Source organism: Orcinus orca, chromosome 14 (genome assembly GCF_937001465.1).
Source record: "Orcinus orca chromosome 14, mOrcOrc1.1, whole genome shotgun sequence".
NCBI lineage: Eukaryota > Metazoa > Chordata > Mammalia > Artiodactyla > Delphinidae > Orcinus > Orcinus orca.
This window is the reverse complement of record NC_064572.1, coordinates 13,987,524-13,999,155: the sequence shown is the minus strand read 5'-3', so window position 1 is coordinate 13,999,155 and position 11,632 is coordinate 13,987,524.

Below are 11,632 nucleotides of genomic sequence, written 5' to 3'. Positions count from 1 at the left end.
GCTCGAGGGACGAGCTGGTGGAAGTCACCCCAGTAAAGACAGGTGGCTGGAGACTCTGTCACGATGGCAGTTTGATTAAAAAATCTACAAATAACAAAGGCTGGAGAGGGTGTGGAGGAAAGAGACCCTCCTACAGTGTGGGTGGGAATGTAAGTTGGTGCAGCCACTATGGAGAACAGGATGGAGGTTCCTCAAAAAGCTAAAAATAGAGTTGCCATATGATCCAGCAATCTCACTCCTGGGTGTATATCTGGAGAAAACTATAATTCAAAAAGATACATGCACCCCTATGTTCCGAGCAGCACTATTTACAATAGCCAAGACATGGAAACAATCTAAGTGTCCATCAACAGATGAACGAATAAAGAAGATGTGATACATATAAACAATGGAATACTACTCAGCCACAGAAAAGAAAGAAAGAACGCCATTTGCAGCAACATGGGTGCAACTAGAGATTATCATACCAAGCCAAGTAAGTCAGAAAGAGAAAGACAAATACCGTATGAGATCACTTATATGTGGAATCTAAAACAGGACACAAATGAACTTATCTGTGAAACAGAAATGGACTCACAGACATAGAGGACAGACTTGTGGTTGCCAAGGGGGAGGTAAGTGGGGGAACGGACGGACTGGGAGTTTGGGGTTAGCAGATGCAAACTACTATATATAGAATGGATAAACAGCAAGGTCCTAATGTATAGCACAGGGAACTATATTCAATACCCTGAGATAAACCATAATGGAAAACAATATAAAAAAGAATGTAGGGCTTCCCTGGTGGCGCAGTGGTTGGGAATCTGCCTGCCGATGTAGGGGACACGGGTTCGAGCCCTGGTCTGGGAAGATCCCACATGCCGCAGAGCAACTAGGCCCATGAGCCACAACTGCTGAGCCTGCGTGTCTGGAGCCTGTGCTCCACAACAAGAGAGGCCGCGATAGTGGGAGGCCCACGCACCGCGATGAAGAGTGGCCCCCGCTTGCCGCAACTAGAGAAAGCCCTCGCACAGAAACGCACACCCAACACAGCCACAAATAAATAAAAATAAATAAAAATTGAAAAAAAAAAAAAAAAGAATGTATACATATGTATAACATATGATCACTTTGCTGTACAGCAGATACTAACACAATGCTGTAAATCAACTCTACGACAGTGTAAAAAATCAGGATGGCACTTTGAACCCATACATTTACTTTGCTGCCATCTATAATGATAATAAAGGGGAAAAAATGTTGAAGACAAAAACTCCCATGAAAAAAGAAGGTGAGAGAAAAGAGGTAACTGGAAAGCTGTTGGAAGGGTGATAACTACCCAGAAGACCTGAGAAAGCTGAATCTTAAACCAGTTTTGGAGAAAGTAAAAAAAATCAGTCCAGTTTACATCAGAGCATCTTCAAAGGCTCAGGAGCTAGTGTCACTGGTTACCTTCAGAAAGAAGATGAAATTGATAGAATACCTTTTGCATCTAAACGTATTGAGTAAACAGAAACAGAGTAACAGATGGAGAAAACAAACTCATGTTTACCAGGGGGTAAGGGGGTGGGGGGAGGGATAAATTGGGAGACTGGGATTGACATATGCTCACTACTACATATAAAATAGATAACTAATAAGGACCTACTGTATAGCACACGGAACTCTACTCAATACTCTGTAATGGCCTATATGGGAAAAGAATCTAAAAAAGAGTGGATATATGTATATGTATAACTGATTCACTTTGCGGTACACCCGAAACTAACACAACACTGTAAATCAACTATACTCCAAAAAAATTTTTTTTAAAAAAGAAAATGAGCTATAAAGCCATGAAAAGAAAACAAAATTTTAAAAAATTAAAATTAAATAAAATTAAAAAATGAATGTGTTGGGAAAGACTTGAGACATCTGACAAGTGTTTCTGGTTGAATTAGAGATTAGTGTTGGATTAGAGATAGAAACTAAGCAAACAAGACAATTATTTACTCTAAGGAAAGCAAAATACTTTGGAAGAAAGTTTAAATAATTACAGTTTACTCCATGGCTCAGCTTGGAATAGCATTTAAAAGGTCACGTTAAAGTAAACTCTTACCAAAGTTATAAGTAAATATTTTTGGAAGTGTGGGTAGAGGGACCAAATAGGCGGATGATTGCAGTGGAGGAAAGGGTGAAGGAGAAACACATCCTTATCCTCCACAGTGGGCTATAAACTGATATTATCTAAAACTGAAAAATCAAGAAGTCTGTCTAAAAATGTTATTTAGAGATATGAAGGCGTATTATACCCAAAGAATCATCTAAAAGAGTTGAAAGTGTTGTCCTCTGAGAAAGAAGGAACAGGGGACCTCTTCCTCTAGCAACAAGCCTATTAAAGTGCTTGCTTTTAAACTATGTTGTAAAATAATCTGATGAAGTAACAACAAAAGTAAAGGTAAAAGAGAATGCTAGGGCAGGACATTCTCAACAGAGAGAATGGGACGGCATTGCCTTAGCATCATAGAATGTTCTGTTTGTATAAGGGCTTAGGATGCAGAGGCAGAAAAAAGAGGGGTCTTTTTTTTTCCATTCCATATTTGATACTGAAGTGCTTAAAGTGACAGAAATTGTTTTTTCTTTCATAATGAAAAGAAAAACATAACTTTGTAAAAGTCATAAAATTCCAGTGTCCCTTTGATCTCAGCCTAGATTTTTCTGCTGTCAGCTGGAGCCACTGTAAACAGTAAAGGATGCATTTTTGAACCCAATTGCAGATATCTGAAAGTAGAAGAGAGAGGAGCTTCAAGATGGCGGAAGAGTAAGACGCAGAGATCACCTTCCTCCCCACAAATACATCAGAAATACATCTACACGTGGAACAACCCCTACAGAACACCTACTGAACACTGGCAAAAGACCTCAGACCTCCCAAAACGCAAGAATCTCCCCACGTACCTGGGTAGGGCAAAAGAAAAAAGAATAAACAGAGACAAAAGAATAGGGACGGGACCTGCACCAGTGGGAAGGAGCCGTGAAGGAGGAAAGGTTTCCACACACTAGGAGCCCCTTCGCGGGTGGAGACTGCGGGTGGCGGAGGGCGGAAGCTTCGGAGCCAAGGAAGAGAGCGCAGCCACCAGGGTGCGGAGGGCAAAGCGGAGAGATTCCCGCACAGAGGATCGGTGCCGACCGGCACTCACCAGCCCGAGAGGCGTGTCTGCTCACCCGCCGGGGCGGGCGGGGCTGGGAGCTGAGGCTCGACCTTCGGTCGGTGGTAATGCAGGGAGAGGACTGGGGTTGGTGGCGTGAATACAGCCTGAAGGGGCTAGTGCACCACGGCTAGCCGGGAGGGAGTCTAGGGAAAAGTCCGGACCTAACGAAGAGACAAGAGACTTTTTCTTCCCTCTTTGTTTCCTGGTGTGTAAGGAGAGGGGATTAAGAGCGCCGCTTAAAGGAGCTCCACAGACAACGGGCGCGAGCCGCGGCTAACAGCGCGGACCCCAGAGACGGGCATGAGACGCTAAGGCTGCTGCTGCCGCCACCAAGAACCCTGTGTGCGAGCACAGGTCACTATCCACACCGCCCTTCCGGGGAGCCTGTGCAGCCCACCACTGCTAGGGTCCCGGGATCCAGGGACAACTTCCCCGAGAGAACACACGGCTGCCTCAGGCTGTTGCAACGTCACAACAGCCTCTGCCCCCGCAGGCTCGCCCTGCACTCCTAACCCCGCCCTCCCCCGCCCCGGGCCTGAGTGAGCCAGAGCCCCCGAATCAGCTGCTCCTTTAACCCCGTCCTGTCTGAGCGAAGAACAAACGCCCTCAGGCAACCTACATGCAGAGGCGGGGCCAAATGCAAAGCTGAACCCCGGGAGCTGTGAAAACAAAGAAGAGAAAGGGAAATTTCTCCCAGCAGCCTCAGGAGCAGCGGATTAAATCTCCACAATCAACCTGATGTGCCCTGCATCTGTGGAATACCTGAATAGACAACGAATCATCCCAAATTGAGGAGGTGGACTTTGGGAGCAATGATACATATATATTTTTTTCCCTTTTTCTCTTTTTGTGAGTGTGTATGTGTATGCTTCTGTGTGTGATTTTGTCTGTATAGCTTTGCTTTTACCATTTGTCCTAGGGTTCTGTCTGTATGTTTTTTTTGTTTGGTTGTTTTTTTAGTATAGTTTTTAGCACTCGTTATCATTGGTGGATTTCTTTTTTGGTTTGGTTGCTCTTTCTTTTTTTATTACTTAAAAAATTTTTAAATTATTTTTTATTTTCATAACTTTATTTTATTTAACATTAGTTTATTTTACCTTCTTCCTTCCTTCCTTCCTTTCTTTCCTTCTTTCTTTCTTTCTTTTCTCCCTTTTATTCTGAGCCGTATGGATGACAGGTGCTTGGTGCTCCAGCCAGGCATCAGGGCTGTGCCTCTGAGGTGGGAGAGCCAAGTTCAGGACACTGGTCCACCAGAGACCTCCCAGCTCCACGTAATATCAAATGGCAAAAATCTCCCAGAGATCTCCATCTCAACGCCAAGACACAGCTCCACTCAACGACCAGCAAGCTACAGTGCTGGACACCCTATGCCAAACAACTAGCAAGACAGGAACACAACCCCATCCATTAGCTGAGAGGCTGCCTAAAATCAAAATAAGGCCACAAACACCTCAAAACACACCACCAGACGTGGACCTGCCCATGAGAAAGACAAGATCCAGCCTCATCCACCAGAACACAGGCATTAGTCCCCTCCACCAGGAAGCCTACACAACCCACTGAATCAGCTTTAGCCACTGGGGGCAGACACCAAAAACAAAGGGAACTACAAACCTGCAGCCTGCGAAAAGGAGACCCCAAACACAGTAAGTTAAGCAAAATGAGAAGACAGAGAAACACACAGCAGAGCAAGGCAAAAACCCACCAGACCTAACAAATGAAGAGGAAATAGGCAGTCTACCTGAAAAAGAATTCAGAATAATGATAGTAAAGATGATCCAAAATCTTGGAAACAGAATGAGAAAATGCAAGAAACATTTAACAAGGACCTAGAAGAACTAAAGAGCAAACAAACAATTATGAACAACACAATAAATGAAATTAAAAATTCTCTAGAAGGGATCAATAGCCGACTAACTGAAGCAGAAGAACAGATAAGTGACCTGGAAGATAAAATACTGGAAATAACTACTGCAGAAGAGAATAAAGAAAAAAGAATGAAAAGAATTGAGGACAGTCTTAGAGACCTCTGGGATAATATTAAACACACCAACGTTGGAATTATAGGGGTCCCAGAAGAAGAATAGAAAAAGAAAGGGACTGAGAAAATATTTGAAGAGATTATAGTTGAAAACTTCCCTAATATGGGAACGGAAATAGTTAACCAAGTCCAGGAAGCACAGAGAGTCCCATACAGGATAAATCCAAGGAGAAGCATGCCAAGACACATATTAATCAAACTATCAAAAATTAAATACAAAGAAAAAATATTAAAAGCAGCAAGGAAAAACAACAAATAACACACAAGGGAATCCCCATAAGGTTAACAGCTGATCTTCCAGCAGAAACTCTTCAAGCCAGAAGGGACTGGCAGGACATATTTAAAGTGATGAAGGAGAACAACCTACAACCAAGATTACTCTACCCAGCAAGGATCTGATTCAGATTTGATGGAGGAATTAAAACCTTTACAGACAAGCAAAAGCTGAGAGAGTTCAGCACCACCAAACCAGCTTTACAACAAATGCTAAAGAAACTTCTCTAGGCGGGAAACACAAGAGAAGAAAAAGACCCACAAAAACAAACCCAAAACAATTAAGAAAATGGTAATAGGAACATACATATTGATAATAACCTTGAATGTAAATGGATTAAATGCCCCAACCAAAAGACACAGACTGGCTGAATGGCTACAGAAACAAGACCCATATATGTGCTGTCTACAAGAGACCTGCTTCAGACCTAGGGACATATAGAGACTGAAGGTGAATGGATGGAAAAAGATATTCCATGCAAATGGAAATCAAAAGAAAGCTGGAGTAGCAATACTCGTATCAGATAAAATAGACGTTAAAATAAAGACTGTTATAAGAGATGAGGAGGGACACTACATAATGGTCAAAGGATCAATCCAAGAAGAAGGTATAACAATTATAAATGTTTATGCACCCAACATAAGAGCACCTCAACACATAAGGCAAATGCTAATAACCATGAAAGGAGAAATTGACAGTAACACAATAATAGCAGGGGACTTTAACACGCCACTTACACCAATGGACAGATCATGCAAAATGAAAATAAATAAGGAAACCCAAGCTTTAAATGACACAACAGACCACATAAAGTTAACTGATACTTATAGAACATTCCACCCAAAAGTGGCAGAATACACTTTCTTCTCAAGTGCACAAGGAACATTCTCCAGGATAGATCACATCTTGGGTCACAAATCAAGCCATGGAAAACTTAAGAAAACTGAAATCATATCAAGCATCTTTTCTGACCACAATGCTATGAGATTGGAAATCAATTACAGGAAAAAACACAAACACATGGAGGCTAAGCAGTGCACTACTAAATAACCAAGAGATCACTGAAGAAATCAAAGAAGAAATAAAAGAATACATAGAAACAAATGACAATGAAAACACGATGACCCAAAACCTATGGGATGCAGCAAAAGCAGTTCTAAGAGGGAAGTTCATAGCAATTCAATCTCACCTCAAGAAACAAGAAAAATCTCAAATAAACAATCTAACCAAAAGTCACTAGAAGGAAAGAAATCATAAAAATCAGAGCAGAAATAAAAGAAATACAAATGAAGAAAACAATAGCAAAGATCAATAAAACTAAAAGCTGTTTCTTTGGGAAGATAAACAAAATTGATAAACCCTTAGCCAGACTCATCAAGAAAAAAAGGGAGAAGACTCAAATCAATAGAATTAGAAATGAAAAAGGAGAAGTGACAACTGACACTGCAGAAATACAGAGGATTATAAGAGACTACTACAAACAACTATGTGCCAATAAAAGGGACAACCACGAAGAAATGCATAAATTCTTGGAAAGGTACAATTTTCCAAGACTGAACCGAGAAGAATTAGAAAATATAAACAGACCTATAACAAGTAATGAAATTGAGACCATAATTAAAACTCTTCCAATGAAAGTCCAGGACGAGATGGTTTCACAGGTGAATTCTATCAAACATTTAGAGAAGAGCTAATACCAATCCTTCTCAAATTCTTCCAAAAAATTGCAGAGGGAGAAATACTCCCAAATTCATTCTATGAAGCCACCATCACCCTGATACCAAAACCAGAAAAAGATATCACAAAAAAAGAAAATTATAGACCAATATTACTGATGAACATAGATGCAAAAATCCTGAACAAAATACTAACAAACAGAATCCAACAAAACATTAAAAGGATCATGCAACATGATCAAGTGGGATTTATCCCAGATATGCAAGGATTCTTCAATACATGCAAATCAATCAATGTGATACACCACATTAACAAATTAAGGAATAAAAACCATATGATCACCTCAATAGATGCAGAAAAAGCTTTTGACAAAATTCAATACTATTTATGATAAAAACTTTCTGGAAAATGGGCATAGAGGGAAACTACCTCAACATACTAAGGCCATATATGACAAACCCACAGTAAGCATCATACTCAATGGTGAAAAACTGAAAGCCTTTCCACTATGATCAGGAAAAAGACAAGGATGTCCACTCTCACCACTCTTATTCAATATAGTTTGGAAGTTCTAGCCACGGCAATCAGAGAAGAAAAATAAATAAAAGGAATCCAAATTGGAAAAGAAGAAGTAAAACTGTCACTGTTTGCTGATGACATGATACTACATAGAAAATTCTAAAGATGCCAGCAGAAAACTACTAGAACTAATCAATGAATCTGGTAAGGTTGCAGGGTACAAAATTAATGCACAGAAATCTCTGGCATTCCTATACACCAACAACAAATCAGAAAGAGAAATTAAGGAGAAAATCCCATTTCCTTCGCAACAAAAAGAATAAAATACCAAGGAATAAACCTGCCTAAGGAGGTGAAAGACTGGTACTCAGAAAACTATAAAACACTGATAAAAGAAATCAAAGATGACATAAACAGATGCAGAAATATACCATGTTCTTGGATTGGAAAAATCAATATTGTGAAAATGACTATACTATCCAAAGCAATCTCCAGATTCAATGCAATCCCTATCAAGCTATCAATGGTGTTCTTCACAGAATTAGAACAAAAAATTTTACAATACATATGGAAACACAAAAGACCCTGAAGAGACAAAGCAACCTTGAGAAAGAAAAATGGAGTTGGAGGAATCAGGCTCCAAGACTTCAATACCACTACTATACCACAAAGCTACAGTAATGGAGACAGTATGGTACTGGCACAAAAACAAATATAGATCAGTGGAACAGGATAGAATGCCCAGAGATAAACCCACGCACATATGGGCACCTAATTTATGACAAAGGAGGCAAGAACATACAGTGGAGAAAAGACAGCCTCTTCAATAAGTGGTGCTGGGAAAACTGGAAAGCTACATGTAAAAGAATGAAATTAGGACACTCCCTAATACCATACACAAAAATAAACTCCAGATGGATTAAAGACCTCAATGTAAGACCAGACACTATAAAACTCTTAGAGGAAAACATAGGCAGAACACTCTATGACATAAATCACAGCAAGATCCTTTTTGACCCACCTCCTAGAGAAATGGAAATAAAAACAAAAGTAAACAAATGGGACCTAATGAAACTTCAAAGCTTTTGCACAGCAAAGGAAACCATAAACAAGACCAAAAGACAACCCTCAGAATGGGAGAAAATATTTGCAAATGAAGCAACTGACAAAGGATTAATCTCCAAAATTTACAAGCAATGCATGCAGCTCAATAACAAAAAAGCAAACAACCCAATCCAAAAATGGGCAGAAGACCTAAATAGACATTTCTCCAAAGAAGATATACAGACTGGCAACAAACACATGAAAGAATGCTCAACATCATTAATCATTAGAGAAATGCAAATCAAAACTACAATGAGATATCATCTCACACAAGTCAGAATGGCCATCATCAAAAAATCTAGAAACAATAAATGCTGGAGAGGGTGTGGACAAAAGGGAACACTCTTGCACTGCTGGTGGGAATGTGAATTGGTACAGCTACTATGGAGAACAGTATGGAGCTTCCTTAAACAACTACAAATAGAACTACCATATGACCCAGCAGTCCCACTACTGGCATATACCCTGAGAAAACCATAATTGCAAAAAGAGTCATGTACCAAAATGTTCATCGCAGCTCTATTTACAATAGCCTGGAGATGGAGACAACCTAAGTGTCCATCATCAGATGAATGGATAAAGAAGATGTGGCACATATATACAATGGAATATTACTCAGCCATAAAAAGAAACGAAATTGAGTTATTTGTACTGAGGTGGATGGACCTAGAGTCTGTCATACAGAGTGAAGTAAGTCAGATAGAGAAAGACAAATACCGTATGCTCACACATATATATGGAATCTAAGAAAAAAATGTCATGAAGAACCTAGGGGTAAGACGGGAATAAAGACACAGACATACTAGAGAATGGACTTGAGGATATGGGGAGGGGGAATGGTAAGCTGTGACAAGGTGAGAGAGTGGCATGGACATATATACACTACCAAACGTAAAACAGAGAGGTAGTGGAAAGCAGCCGCATGGCACAGGGAGATCAGCTCAGTGCTTTGTGACCACCTAGAGGGGTGGGATAGGGAGGGTGGAGGGGAGGGAGACGCAAGAAGGAAGGGATATGGGAACATATGTTCCCATCTTCACTTTGGGATTCACTTTGTTACAAAGCAGAAACTAACACACCATTGTAAAGCAATTATACCCCAATAAAGATGTAAAAAAAAAAAAAAAAAAGAATCCGCCTGCCAATGCAGGGGACATGGGTTCGAGCCCCGGTCCGGGAAGATCCCACATGCTGTGGAGCAACTAAGCCTGTGTGCCACAACTACTGAGCCCACATGCTGCAAGTACTGAAGCCCCGTGTGCCTAGAGCCTGTGCTCCACAACAAAAGAAGCCACTGCAATGAGAAGCCTATGCACTGCAGTGAAGAGTAGCCCCCGCTCGCCACGACTAGAGAAAGCCCGCATGCAGCAACGAAGACCCAATGCAGCCAAAAATAAAATATAAATAAATTTATTTTTAAAAATCCCACTAGGAGATTAAAGACAGGAAGGGAATTTTTAAGGGAGTTTGGGAGACTACTGTAAGCTAATGATCCCGTAAGAAAAGAATCCAGTAACCTAGCAACAATCTACTCTACTTTGAAGGAAGACCAGGTAAAAGCCAGTGCCAGGCACACTCAAGCCGCAAGGCCTGATAGTTAAAACACAAGACAACAGATATGGAGTTTGAATCTTGTTACATGAAGTCAGAGAGTTAATAGTCCTTGAACAGCATTTCTGCATGCAGCCAAGACAGGAATACAGATGAAAAGGGAAAGAAACTAGGTGAAAGGGAACAGTATACTGAAACCTGAGATGAATTACCATATGTTAGTATGTGTTACCACCCTTTTGCTAATATACATATGATTTTAATAGCACCGTGACAATTCCGGTTAGACCATATAGGGTTAAAGGAGGAAGTAATGATGTAAACCTTGATGAATACTAAAGAATGAGGAAGCAGGTGCTCTCCTCCTTTCCCCACTTTTCCTTGGATTATAAAAATGTAGCCCTCGTTGTTCTCAGGGCGATGCTCCCGTGCCTGCCCACTCATATCTCTCCCAAGCTTCCTATGCTAATAAACTCAGTCTTTGCCTATCACTTTGCCTCTTGCTGAATTCTTTCTGCATTGAGACAAAGAACCAGAGCTTCAGCAAGTCCTGCGACCAGGTGAGCAGTTTTAATTAAAAGACAGTGGGTGTGAGTCCCCTCCTAAGTCAGGGATCGTAGGCTCAAGTCCCAAACTGAGGTGCAGCTGGGTTCGAGTCCTATCCGAGGAGGAGTGCAGTTTCATGAGGATGGGTGCTTCTGCATGGGAAGCCACCCCTGTCTGACCATAGCACTCCTTTTCTCCTTCAAAACATTGGTGGTTCAAGTCCCAGGACAGAAACCAAGACAAAACGCCTAAGCTAAGAGCTTGTGGAGGGGGAAGCACTGTGGGAGGCTGGATGCAAGGAGAGGAAGAAAACTGAAGCCCAGTCTTCATCTCATGGGAACCTGCAAGCCCTCAACACGAGCCATAGAGAAGCAGCTTAATAAATATTATTTGATGATGATAATGATGCAGCAACCCTCAACAGCATACATTTCCTTTGTCACTTTTTACTTGCTGCTCATAATCACAGAGAATAATCATATACACACACACGCACACATGTATTTTTAGCTTCCTATCTCAAAGCATTTGGCAAGCTGAAAATTCCTGCACCAGCCACCTGCAAGGACCATCTTGTAGCTCACAGAAAGGCAGCCAGCTCGGAAACAGCAGCTGTTCGGCAGTGCAGGGCGATGCCACAGGGGAGCTCGGGCAGGACCTAAAGACAAATGACCTAGCAGGTGAAGCAGCAGGAGGAATTCTAAGTAGCCGGAACGGAAGGAGCAGATGATAGAAGATGAGCAGTGGGAA